Genomic DNA, 13,158 nt, shown 5'->3' with positions numbered 1-13,158 from the left:
CCGCCGACTTCAAGAAGGTGAGGCAGCCTCGCTCGCCCGGGTGGCACTTTGGAGCCTGCGACCCCCGGGTTCTCAGTCGCACTCAAGCCTGAAGACGGGAAGGCTGGGGCCAGGAGGGGACGCAACTTACCCAAGGCTGGGCTCTTGTCTGCACCTCTTTGCCCCACTCCGCAGCGCTCAGACCCAGCCCCTTCCTTCTCCACAGCGAGCTCTTTTGCTGCCCCCTCCGACTTCCTCCTCGAGCCTCTTTGCTCTGGGTACCCGAGACCCTTCTCATTCCCCGACCAGCTCCTGCCCCCACCTCCTCCTCTCTTCGCCCCAGAGCCCTGCAAGTGCTGACCCTCCTTCAGGAGTTCATGTCAATAACCCCGACTCCCTTCTTGGAGTAATTTCCCTTGTGCTCTAGAAGGAAAAAGCCTGATCTGGTATCAGAGTTCTTGGCTTCTCACCATGTTGCTGCGTGATCTAGAGCAAGTCTCTTTCCTTCTGTGGGCTGTTTGTCTGCACAGGGCAGTGGGGTGGCTCCGAGGCTTCCCAGCCCTGACATCGTGGAATCCCAGACTCACCTCTGCCTCTGTTTCACTTTCCTGAGCAGAGCTGAGGACTGTCCCTGTTGGCTCCCAAACCAAGGAGAAGCTCTCTCTCCTGTTTAGTCTGGAAGGCTGGGATACGTGCAGCAGGAGGACGTGGGGAGAGACCCCAAGTGAGGTCCCCTGCCTCTGGGAGAAGTGGCACCCTTTACCCTGCCTGGCGAGGGAGCTGGCCAACCCCCACATTTTGGCCCAGATTGGGGGTAGGGGGCCAGACACCAGCNTGCTCTAGAAGGAAAAAGCCTGATCTGGTATCAGAGTTCTTGGCTTCTCACCATGTTGCTGTGTGATCTAGAGCAAGTCTCTTTCCTTCTGTGGGCTGTTTGTCTGCACAGGGCAGTGGGGTGGCTCCGAGGCCTCCCAGCCCTGACATCGTGGAATCCCAGACTCACCTCTGCCTCTGTTTCACTCTCCTGAGCAGAGCTGAGGACTGTCCCTGTTGGCTCCCAAACCAAGGAGAAGCTCTCTCTCCTGTTTAGTCTGGAAGGCTGGGATACGTGCAGCAGGAGGACGTGGGGAGAGACCCCGAGTGAGGTCCCCTGCCTCTGGGAGAAGTGGCACCCTTTACCGTGCCTGGTGAGGGAGCTGGCCAACCCCCACATTTTGGCCCAGATTGGGGGTAGGGGGCCAGACACCAGCCTCTGCTCAGTGTATGTATATGTTGCGGAGGGAACCAGAAGGTAGGCCTGGCCCCCAAGGGGGTGGGGAGAGTATAGGTGCTGGGGGGTTATCAGGAAATGAGCCTGGAAGGGCGGTGAGTAACAGTGACCCAGCAGGGCAGCAGGAAACCTGAAGGAAAAGAAGGTGAGTTTTAGGTACTCAAAGGGAGTCCTCCTGATCTATCCCAGCCCCTCTCCTGCTGAAAAGAAGCCCTTCTAGGCTCTGTCTGGGCAGCTGGGGAAGCCCAGGGCCCCTGGGACCATGGGACAATCGCCTGAGCTGCCTCCTGCTCCTCCCCCTTAGAGACTGGGAAATTGAGAGGAGAGGGGGCAGTTTGGGGAGTCATCTGGGGACCAAGAGAGATTGCCATAGATAGCAGGGGTTGGGAAAGATCCAGTGGACAGTGCGGTAGGGGGTGAGGTTTGACTGCTGATCTGTCTCAGGCCCACAGAGTTGTCACTGACATAGAACTTGGGTGGGCCAATGTGGGGGGTAGGGGGGTGATTAGCAGTCACAGATGGGAAGACTTTGTGGCCCTTCTTCACTCAGCAGTCCTCAGCTAGGTTCTCAGATGCAGGCATGGAGCAGATAAGTTCCAGAACACTCCTGCCTCCCCACCTAAACTTCGGGGGAATTTTGTCAAGTGTGTTCTGTTCCTGGAAAGTCCAAATTAGTGTTTGGATCCTTTAGGAATCAGGGATCTGATCTTCCATCCAAGCCTTTTGTCCTTGAAAGTTAGCTTCAGGCCAGGCTGTGAGTCTTCCACCCTCCTGCCCAATGGCCATCATCCTGTGGCCTCACTGGAACCCTGGAGAGAGACTTCCAACAGCCAAGGCTGAGGTTGTGGCCAGGACAGTGAAAGACGCAATGGGTAGGGCTGGGCTTTTGTAGCCTGTAGCTACAGCTGGAAGTTTTTTATTGCTCTGCCCTGAAGGGAGAGGAGAGGGGTAGCCCAGGTGGCTGTGACTTTGACTGCAGTGGTGGTGATGGCTGGCGGTGGGGGAGGGCTTGGAGATGGGATGAAGGGATGGTGGGCGTCTGACTGCCCAGGTAGAGAATGATTGCAAGCACCTCATTGTAATCCCCACGGTGGTTCACACCTCCACCCAGGTTTCCGAAATCTGCTTTTCAGGTTAGCCTGTGACCCAGGAGCTGGCATTTCACACCCACCCATGGCATCTCCAATTTCATCAGCAAGGGAGGGAATTGGGAGTGGAAGGCACAGAAAGGGAACCAGCTCCTCAAGGTCCCCTCCAACTACAGTTTTCTCAGTTGGCCTGGGGCAGGGTGGAGGTGGGGATTGCTGGGCATGGGGAGAGATAGCCTTTACCCCCACTCTGGGCCACTGTCTACATGGCTAAAGCAGCTTCTGTGCTTGAATCTTTCTGGGTGGGGCATCTCTCTTGTTGCCCACTCAGTTCTCAAGGCCTCGTGTCTCCTAGTCTTTGGCAGATTTCCACAAGAAAGTTCTGTTTAGAAGTAATGATTTTTCCTCTAAGACAAAGGCTTGGAGGTTGTGTTTTTTGTGTTTCATGTACCAAACCCATTTGGAGTACTTTGGGAAGAGTCCCTAATGTGCTTAGGAAGGTGGTGATTGCCATTTGATCACCTTTGGGAGAGACTGAGACAACTGCTTTTCCACTTATTAGGTGGGTAAGCCTGGGTAAGCTATTTGATCTCTCCAAGCCTTCGTTTCTTCATCTATAAAATGGGGATAATAATAGTACATTTCCCATGGTTATTGGGCGAACTAAAGAGTCACGCATACAGAATATTCACTGTGTACTATGTTAAGTGCTTAGGACTAGAAGCCATTGGCTTTGATCATTGTGGCTCACATAGCATTTAAAGCAAAGATCCCTGTTAAGCTTGGGTTCAAAGAGGTTGAATGATGGACCCCAGGTCACACAGAAAAGCCAGCGCTGAGCATAGAGGAGACTTGACTCCTTCATTGTAACCTTCTCCTTGAAGCTCCAAAATTGTAGGCCCACCCCTCAGAACAGGATCAGCATCCTTGCCCTGACAGTCTACCTGGGCAGCAGTGAACCCCCTGTGCTGGATGAATNACAGCTCACAGGATCGCACTGTCTCCTGTCACGGCCGCTCCAGACCCGTCGCCATCTTAGATCTCCCCAAGTATTTGAAAATTTAAAAACTCACTTCTGAGCATAGAAGAAAGCACAAGAGAAAGTAGAAAATACATTGAACTGAATAAAAATGAAAACACAAAATATGGAAAATTATAAGAGGAACTTTGCTAAAGCAAAGCTTAGAGGGAAATTTAAGGTTTAATATGCTTATATATAAAGAAGAAAGGCCTAAAATCAAAGATCTAAGCTGTCACTTTAGAAAATTGGGAAAAGAAGAGCAAATGAGACCCAAAGCCAATAGAAAGAAGGAAATAATAAAGATAGCAAGAATCAACGAAATTGGAGAAAATTAATGGAGAAAATTAATAAAACCAAAAACTGATTATTTGGAAATATCAATAAAATTGATAAATCTCTAACTAGACTGATCAAGAAAATAGGAGAGAGGACACAAATTACCAGTATCAGGAATTAAAGAGAGAACATCACTGTAGATTACATAGACATTAAAAGGATAATAAGGAAATATTCCAATTATATGCTAATAAATTCTACAATATAAATTGCCAAACTGCATCAGAAAAAATAAAATAGCTAAACAGCTCTTTATGTACGGAAAAAATTGAATACATAATTTAAAATCTCACTACAAAGAAACCCCCGTTTCAATGGCTTCACTGGTGAATTCTATCAAATATTTAAGGAAGTAATAATAACAATCCTTTCAAACTCTTCTAGAAAATAGAGAAAGAGAAGAATTCAATCCACTCGTTTTGGGGGCCCGTATTACCCTAATATCAAAACCAGAAAAAGATGTTATAAGAAAAAAAACTACTGACCAATTTTGTTTATGAATACAGACAAAATCCTCATCACGATATTACCAAATAAGTTCCAGCAATGTATAAAAGTATATAGAAAAGGTAATACACCATGACAAAGTGGGGTTCATCCAAGAAGCAAGACAAAACTCATGACATTGAAGGGGCATGTCAAAAGGACCCAGGAGCAAACTGAAAGAGCTCCCAATAGCCAAAGCTGGAACAGTTTGAATAAAATAAATAAGATGGTACTGGATTATAACGCAAAGTATAAAATAAATAGCCATGAGTCCATACTAATATAAACAAATGATTGCATAAGTTAATAAACAGAGGGAAAGAGACAGATCCCGATGCAGAAAAATTCCAAGTGATTTATGTAGATGCACTACGTTTAAGAAAGGAAGTATAACTACCCACTCCTTAAGTGTGTACTGTGCACAGTGACTTCCTTGCAAAGAGCACAGTGTGAAAAGAGGGAAACAGTAACTTTACAATGGAGAAACCTGACCAACACTACCTCAGCCAAGTGATCAAAGTCAGCACGAACACCCATAAATCGTGTTGATAGGTATGCTTGACATGATGTGATGAAAACGTCCTTTTACCTCTGTAGTCATTCTCTCAATAACCCACAGTTCCAGCCTTATCAGAAAAAACATCAAATTCCAATAAGGGGCATCCTACAAAATACCTGATGAGTATTTACTCCTCAAAACTGTCAAGGTCATCAAAAACAAGGAATGTCTGAGAAATTGCCACAGCCAAGAGGAGCTTAGGGAGAGATGACAACTAAATGTAACATGGTCTCCTGAATAGAATCTTGGAAGAGAAAAGGACATTAGTAAAAGCTAAGAAAATCTGAATAAACTACAGGCTTTAGTTAATAGTAAAGTATCAATATTGCTTCATTAATTGTAACAAATATATCAAATAAATGTAAGATGTCAATAACAGGGGAAACTGAGTGCAGTGTGTATGGGAGCTCTGTGCTATTTTCTCAATTTTTCTGTATATCTAAAACTGTTCTTAAAAAAAGTCTATTTTTAAATCCTAAGGGATCTACAAAAAAAGCTAGTAAAACTAATAAATGAGTTAGGAAGGTTGCAAGATAGAAGGTTGTGAAGTAAAGAGTTAACTCAGCAGGATTGGGATGTTTTAAACCCTGCACATTCCAAAAAACAGACTGGATTTTGACCAGCTCCTAAGAGAAAACCTGTAAGCCCTTGGAATATCTTTCCTGATAAGAGTGTCTTTGTATACCTGTGGCCATGGGCCACACCAGATACTTTATACTAACAATGTGGTTTATGGTGGAGACCGTGGACCATTCTGTATCAGTCTGACCTCTGGAGGGGCTGAAGACTAAGTAACTTAAGTCGGTCACTCAGATGCTTCAGGCTTACATGACTGACTCTCAGTAAAAATCCCTGGACATCAAGGCCCTGGTGAGCTTCCCTGGTTGGCCAGACCTTGTATGTGTTGTCACACATCACTGGTAAGAGAATTAAGTGTGGTTCATATAACTCCACTGGGAGAAGACAACTGGAATCTCACTCCGGGACCCCACTGTATATGCATTTTTCCTCTGCTATTTTTAATCTGTATCCTTTTGCTGTAATAAACTGTAACCATGAGTATAACAGCTTTTCTGAATTCTGTGAGTCCTTTCAGTGAATCACCAAATCTAAGGGTGATCTTGGACCCCCAACACAAAGGTCAATATACAAAAATAACTGATTTATTGTATTTATATATAATAGCAATGAACAGCTATAAAATGAAATTTAAAACACAATTCCACTTACAAAAGCAGCCAAAAGTATAAAATATGTAGGAATAAATTTTACAAAAATATGTTCAAGCCTTTAGACCCAAACTATAAAGCATTGCTAAATAATTCTATAATTTCCATTTCATTCTTTTTTTTTTTTTTGTCCTTTTTGAGACCGGCCGCACCGCACTCAACCAGTGAGTGCTGTGAGCGCACCGGTCATCCCTATATAGGATCCGAACCCGCGGCGGGAGCGCTGCTGCGCTCCCAGCGCCGCACTCTCCCGAGTGCGCCACGGGCTCGGCCTATAGATTAAATTATTTGATGAGAGTCTCCACCTTTGTCTCAATATTCTAAAACACATTAATCATAGTTATTTTAATGTCTCTGTCTGGCTACTCAATATTGGATCTCCTGTGGGACTATTTCTATTGTATATTTTGTTTTTTCTTTTGCTTTCTCGGTCAGCTGGACTGTTTCTTGGCATGCCTTCTGAGTTTGTATTAAGTGCTGGACACTGTGTATGATGAATTGTAGAGGCTCTGATTGGTGTTATATTTGGCTAAAGAGGGTTAAATTTCCTTTTGGCAGTCACATAGAATAGTGGCAGAGCGTCATGATGCAATTGACAGGAGGTAGACAATTTAGACCAAGCATTTCCTTTCAGCTCTTGCAAGTTGCTTTGCTTTACAGTAGTTGAACTTATACTGCACATTTACTTTGCACTATTTCTGTCTACCTTGGATCCCAAAGTAGCTCTAAAAGGCACCCATAAAGGTTGGAGGGTCAGGGCCATGTAGGGAAAGGGGCCAGTAGACAGAGATGAGCATTTTATTTGATGTGATCTTCATCTCTCTTTCAAGGACAAGCAGGAGAGGACCATTACCCAGACCCAAATCTGAAATCCTTTGAATACACTTCCTAATGACCCTGCACACCATTATAAAGTTTGCCTTAAGTCACAAGGTGTCTTAATCAGTTCGAACTGCTATAATAAAGCACCATAGACTGGGTGGTTTATAAACAACAGAAGTATATTACTCACCATTCTGGAGATCAGGGTGCCAGCATGATCAGGTTTTGGTGAGGGCCTTCTTTGGGGTTGCAGACTGCTGTCATCTTGTTGTGTCCTCACATGGCAGAAAGAGGGCAAGAAAGCTCTGTGGGGTCCCTTTTATACGGGCATTAATCCCATTCATGAGGGCTCCACCTTCATGACCTAATTTCCTCTCAAAGGCCCCACCTCCTAAAACCATCACACTGGAGGTTAGAATTTCAGCATATGAATTTGGGAGGGACACAAACATTCAGGCCATACCACCAGGGCAGTGCCCCAGTGAACAGGTCAGTGACTAAAGGAAAAGAAATAAACATATTCATTATCAGCCATTTAATTCTTTAGCATGCTGTTTCACCTCTTCACTTCTGGTACCTCCAACTCCTGCCTGGAAGCAGTGTTTAACGTAACCAAACTCATCCACCTTGGACAGCACATTTTTCTGCGTCATAATGATCTGGTTTACAAATTCAGCCAGCAGAGCTTCCATTTTAATAAACACTGCCAGGTGGCCCATGAGCACACAGGTTTGTCTTGGGCTTTGAAGTTCCTGAGACCTCCATAAAACAACCAGTTGCCTTAGATTCACACCGTGGTGATGGATGCTTCCACTGTGGTGGCTGGGCAAAATATAGCATACAGGTAGTCCTCAAGAAACAAATGGTAGCTAAACTTGAGGCAGGATAGGGCCAGTTCTAGCACCTCAAATACCTAATTTCAGCCAGGGATCTATCCATTAGGGCCACTCTCATTTCTCCCCAGGGATCCCATCAATGACCACTTCACTCAAACCTCCAACCTGGGCAGACTCCTCTCTGGGCAAGGTAAACGCCGGACCCAGCGTTGATCTTCCCAGGGATTGTGTCAGCTCTGCCCCCTGATGGCTGCTTAAGATATTGCAAGCAATATAGAGGAAAGATAAGGAACAAGTATTCTGCAAAGAGAGAGTACTATACTTCATGAACAAGCTTTTAGAAAGTGTTTGGCCTCAAAGCAAACTGGAATTCCCCCCCCCACACACACACATACAGTTTACACTGTGGTAGAACCGATTAAGTATAGATGGATTCAACCCTTAGGGAAAACAATAGAGAGCATGTACCTTACAAGAGCCTGAGAAATGCTCCTATTCTTTCATGGAATGATTCGACCATTCCGGGGAGTTTGTCCTAAGGAACTATCATTGCTTCAGGGTTTTGATGAAAGGAGCACATTGACCAGGGTCATTGAGATAGAGGCAGTGTGAGATCACAGAGGTTCATGGGAGTGGCCAGGAACCAGACCTTCAGCCCCAACCCAGCCCAAGCTGTGACATCAGGAACTGGGGTGGATAAAGAGAAGACCAGGGAGCAGTCAGCTAGGAAATACGGTAGGGCTTCAGGGAATGGGGAGGCAGAGGCTGTGCTTTCCAGGCACATGGGAGCCCTCTGGGCTCAGCTGATTCATCAACCAAGCATGGGCTCACTCAGCCCAGCCAGATGGCAGACTAATTCTAGACCCTACATGGTAAAGAAGGACATTTGGGAAGGGGTAAAGCAATTTTTAATACCCTCAGTTGGGCCAGGTAACAGAGGTATGCATAGAGTGGGCAATGGCTGGGTAGGCAATGGGAATGGGCAGTGGCTGGTAGGCAGGTGGCTGTGCATGGTGGACTCAGGTCCACAGCATGCCAGGTCTTATGCTGAGGCTTTACACTGGCTGGCACTGCAAATAAATAGATCCTCTTCTTAATGTCCATTTAGGGATAAGAAAACTGAGACCCAGAGAGGCTAAGTGATTTGGCCAATATCACACAACTGATGTAAGTGGCTGAGCTGGGACTGGCTGACATTCATCCAACAAACATTGAACACTTTCTCTATGCAGGCACTGTGGCAGCCATTCTGGGGATGTCCAGCCCTCCAGGAGATAACAAACACAGAGCATAGCTCACCTGGGGAGGGTGGGGCTGAAAGAGATGTCAGAGAGCCGTCCTGAAGGAGGTGAGGCTGGCAGAAGGAAAGCCATGAACCCTGAACATGAATAACACAGGTACTGAGGTGTGACACAACATGGTGGGGAAGGGAGAGGAGCAGGAAAACTTCCAGTAGTGTAAAGCGTGGGTAGCAAGGAATGGGGGAACAGCACTGAAGAGGTAGGAGACCGAGCCACAGTGTGGCCATCTAGTGGCTGCTGAGGTATTGCAGGCAAAACAGGGAAAGGACAATGATGGCAGTTGCTAACATTTATTGAGCTTTACTATAGACTTTCTAGACATACGAGCATATTAACTAATTTGCTCTTCGCTACAACCCTAAAGATGGGTATCATTTTCTCCCTGATTTTCATATTCAGATTCAGAGGTACCTTTGTTAGTAACTTGCCCATCGCCACACTAATACAAAACTGGCAGGATGGGATTTGCCTGGGGAAGTTTGGCTCCAAGCCCATGCATGGCTACGCCTGCCTCGGGGAGTTCAGATTTGTCTTGCAGGTGTAAAGGGCTGGGCACTGGTTGGAAAGGTTTCTCTAGCTGCAGTGTGGCAGAAGGTTTGAGGGTACAGCAAGAGTGAAAACAAGGAGACGAGGGAGGAGGCCACTGCAGACTTCCAGGCAGGATCACCACCTGTCACAGAGGAGCTCGGAGGAGGAGAGGGAGACTTGCTGGAAAGTAAAACTCAGGGGGCCTCAGGGCTCAGGGAGAAGGGCGTTCAGGGTGACTCCCCTGTCTCTGGTCTGGGGACATGAGTGCCACTTACAGGAAGAGGGGACTCGGGCTGGTGAAAGATCAAGAATTCCATTTTGGAACTGAGGTGCCTGTGGAGTTGAGTAAGAGGCAATGAGGCTGCAGGTGCTGATTTGGAAGCTGATGCTTCATAGGAAGTGATAGAGTGGCTAAAGTCCCATGTCCCTCATTCATCCACTTCCACCATCTTTTGAAATGCACTGTAAGCTCTATTTCCTTCTTCAGCTCCCCATTTCACACACACACACACACACACACACACACACACACACACACACACACACACACACAAGAGAACCTTGTACTGGGGTAGAATTAACAATGGATTTAAAATCAAAAGACCAGGGTTCAATGCCACTAAATGGCTGTGGAACCTTGAGCGAATCACCTCCCTCACCCTGAGTCTGCATTTTCTCCTCTAAAAACAGCTCAGCTATAACCACCTGCTAGGGTCATTGCAAGGCTCCAATCAGAAAGCATCCTACGCACCAAATAAGCAGCCCTCAGCTTTGGTGTAGAGACTACCACCACCATCACTATGTTTGGATTTGAGGAAAGTCCTTTCCAGCCTCTTACTCCAGCTTACTAACTATGGGGACCTAAAACATTCTCCCTTCCACCCTCCTCTCCAAATCCCTTTCCCCTCTCCCATTCCCCTCTCCTTCCTGACCCTTTCCCCACTTTGCCAGCACAGGTCCTTACTACCTTTATCCCATGTTCTCAGCTCACAGCTAGAATTGGCCAAGGGCCCATTGCTCATTTACAAAGTCCATGTACAGACCTGTACCAGCCTCAGAAATACAAAATGAACACGCATCACCAGCTCTATTGTTGTGCTGATGCCTCAAGAGATGCAGGAGAGCAGAAAGTTCCAGCATGTTCCGTACCCAACAGCCATGCAGAGCCTCCAACCTGCTTCTTGCCTGACTCCCTATGTGCCCTTGGGCAGGTACCCTTCCTTCCCTGGGTTTAGGTTCCATGGTGTAATATCACGAAATGGGCCAAATGATTCTAAAGATCTTGCTAGCTCTGACACACTATGATTGTGCATCTGAGTCAGTTCATTCAGTAAAAATAATAATAACAATAGTAACGAAAAAATAGCTAACATTTATTGTGCACTGTGTGCTAGGCACTATTCTGTGTGTTTTATGTGTATTGTTTCTTTTAATATTCACAACACCCCTTACTATATAGACACCCCCAATCTATAGCAAACTGGAGTTCTGAGGGTTGATTTTTCCATGGCCACACGGTAGGAAGTGTCAGAGCTGTGCTGCACCCAGGCTTCTTGAGTTAAGACCTGGGCTCTAAACCTCTTGGTAGGCACTCAACTCTAAGGCAAAACCTCTGGCTCAACTACTAACTGCACAACTGGGCTTCAGACCTCAACTGTGCACACAACTGCCCTCCAGTACTTCCCCCGCAGAGGTCCCGCATGTCCTGCACTCCATGTGTCCACAAACGCAACCTCATCCACTCACACTCCTGTCTGTCCCCTGCAGTCTGCCATGCTCAGTGCCAGTCTGGTGTCTTTGTGAGAATCAGAAAGAGGCACCTTCTCTCCAGGTGACACAGGCCCAAGCCAGGCTGCAGGGCCTAGTTAATAGGGGCACAGTCTGCACAACCGAATGCAGTGTCCCTGGCTCCACCATCTTCCAACTTGCTCAGGACAAATACTTGGACTTAGCCTCGATCTATCTCTCTCTGTGTCTCCAAGATCTCTCTATTCTGCTTCTCCAGGAGGCCAGGGTCTCCAGGGAACAAGGTCCCAGAAATGGTGCCATCCCTCATCCCCCGCCCCCTGAAATAATGGCCCCACTGGGCTCCCAGACCATTTCTGAGTGAAGGAGAGGTGTGACATCAGGACTAGGATGGCTAAGCCCCCAAAATCTTGGTGCTGCCAGCAGTATAAGGAACCTGAGGTATTCACGGACTTGGCTGCAGGGAGGGGGCACTAGAGGACCAGCTGCCCTTGCGGCCCATCGGAAGACCCAGCAAAGTGCTGGCACAATCTGAGGGGGCGCCACGCAACTGTGCCATGGGAAGACCTCTGGTCCCAGCAACTGTGCCATGGGAAGGCCTCTCGTCCCAGCACTGAAGGGGTCACTTGGAGCTCAAGTTCAAAGACTCTGCTGAATCTCTGCTTCCATAGAGTGTGCAGCCACCAGGTGGCAGTCGAGGCCACAGACAGATAGGGAGAGCCCCTCCTGAAACTGAAGGCCAGATGGACCAGCAATGTTCAAGAGGCAGCCTGTCACTGGCCCCAGGACCTTAAATCAGAAAAAGAGAGAGAGAGCACATGTGTGTGCATGTGCGCATGTGTGTGTTTCTCTGCCTGTGTGGGGTTGAGGTGCGGACAGACACACAGCTGGAGTTTACACCACACTGGGCTTCCCTTCCCCTGTCCAGCCCTGTCGTGGATGCTGGTGACAGATGTGACCCCCTCCCTGCCCTTGAGGAGCTCCCAGACCTGGGGCTGGAGCTGGGCACAGACAAGTAGACAGGCAGCACAGCAGGGTGGGTGGGGCAGGAGAGGTGGGTGCAGAGACAAGGGAAGTGTGGGGCTGGAGCTGGCCAGAGGAAGTGCCTAACCCGGGGTGGAGGAGAAGCATCCCGGAAGAAGTGGCATCTAAGATGACCATAGAGGGCTTCCTGGCATGTTTCTGGTGTAATAATGACACATATGTCATCTCTGTTTCCTCCCGGTAGGCCTGCAGGAAAGACATTACAGAAGCAGTTTCACTGGCAAGGGAATGGAGGGTATGGAAGGCTAGGGGTTCCCATGGCCAGTGAGGAGCAGAGCGGGGATTTGAACCAGAGTCTGTGTGATACCCAAGCTCAAGCTTTTGGTCACTGTACACACTGCCAGGGACTGAAAACTGAGAGGAAAACCCAGCTGGAAATCAAGACGCCCAGCCAGATCCTTCTGCCCCCACCTCTACACCTGCACTCGGGGAGGAGGCTTTGCCCGGCTGTAGTCCTGACTGGTTGGCTCCTTGAAGCACAGTTAAGTACTTCTGAGTATGAGGGAAGTAATATTGAAATTCATCTTGACCACCTGGCACTCTCTCCTACAGCAGGCGAGACTCTGGAGATAGAACTCCACAGCCTTTTTTAAAACCTCCTCCAGGCTGGAAGTTCCTCTTGAAGTCTAACTGAAGTAAGCAGTGCTGCAGTCTCCCTTCAACTGTGTGGTTCCTGGGTGGAGGCTTTCCTTTCCTGCCTGAGTTTGGGTGAGGCCAGTAATATAACCCTGTGACATTTACATGTTTTAAGCAGGAAAGCAGAAAGAAAGGTACAAGCACTGTCCCAGGAAGCAGGAAGAGCAAGAAGGTCCTGAACAGTAAGAGAACATCCTGATCCTGGAGCAGAGCTTTGGGCAGCCTGAGCATTCCGGCAGAGAGCTGGGATCAGTGGGAGATGATGCCACACAAAGAA

The sequence above is a fragment of the Galeopterus variegatus genome, unplaced genomic scaffold (assembly GCF_000696425.1).
Source record: "Galeopterus variegatus unplaced genomic scaffold, G_variegatus-3.0.2 Scaffold1617, whole genome shotgun sequence".
In the NCBI taxonomy this organism is placed as follows: Eukaryota; Metazoa; Chordata; class Mammalia; order Dermoptera; family Cynocephalidae; genus Galeopterus; species Galeopterus variegatus.
The sequence above is the reverse complement of the archived record's forward strand: the minus strand, read 5'-3'. Positions refer to the sequence as shown.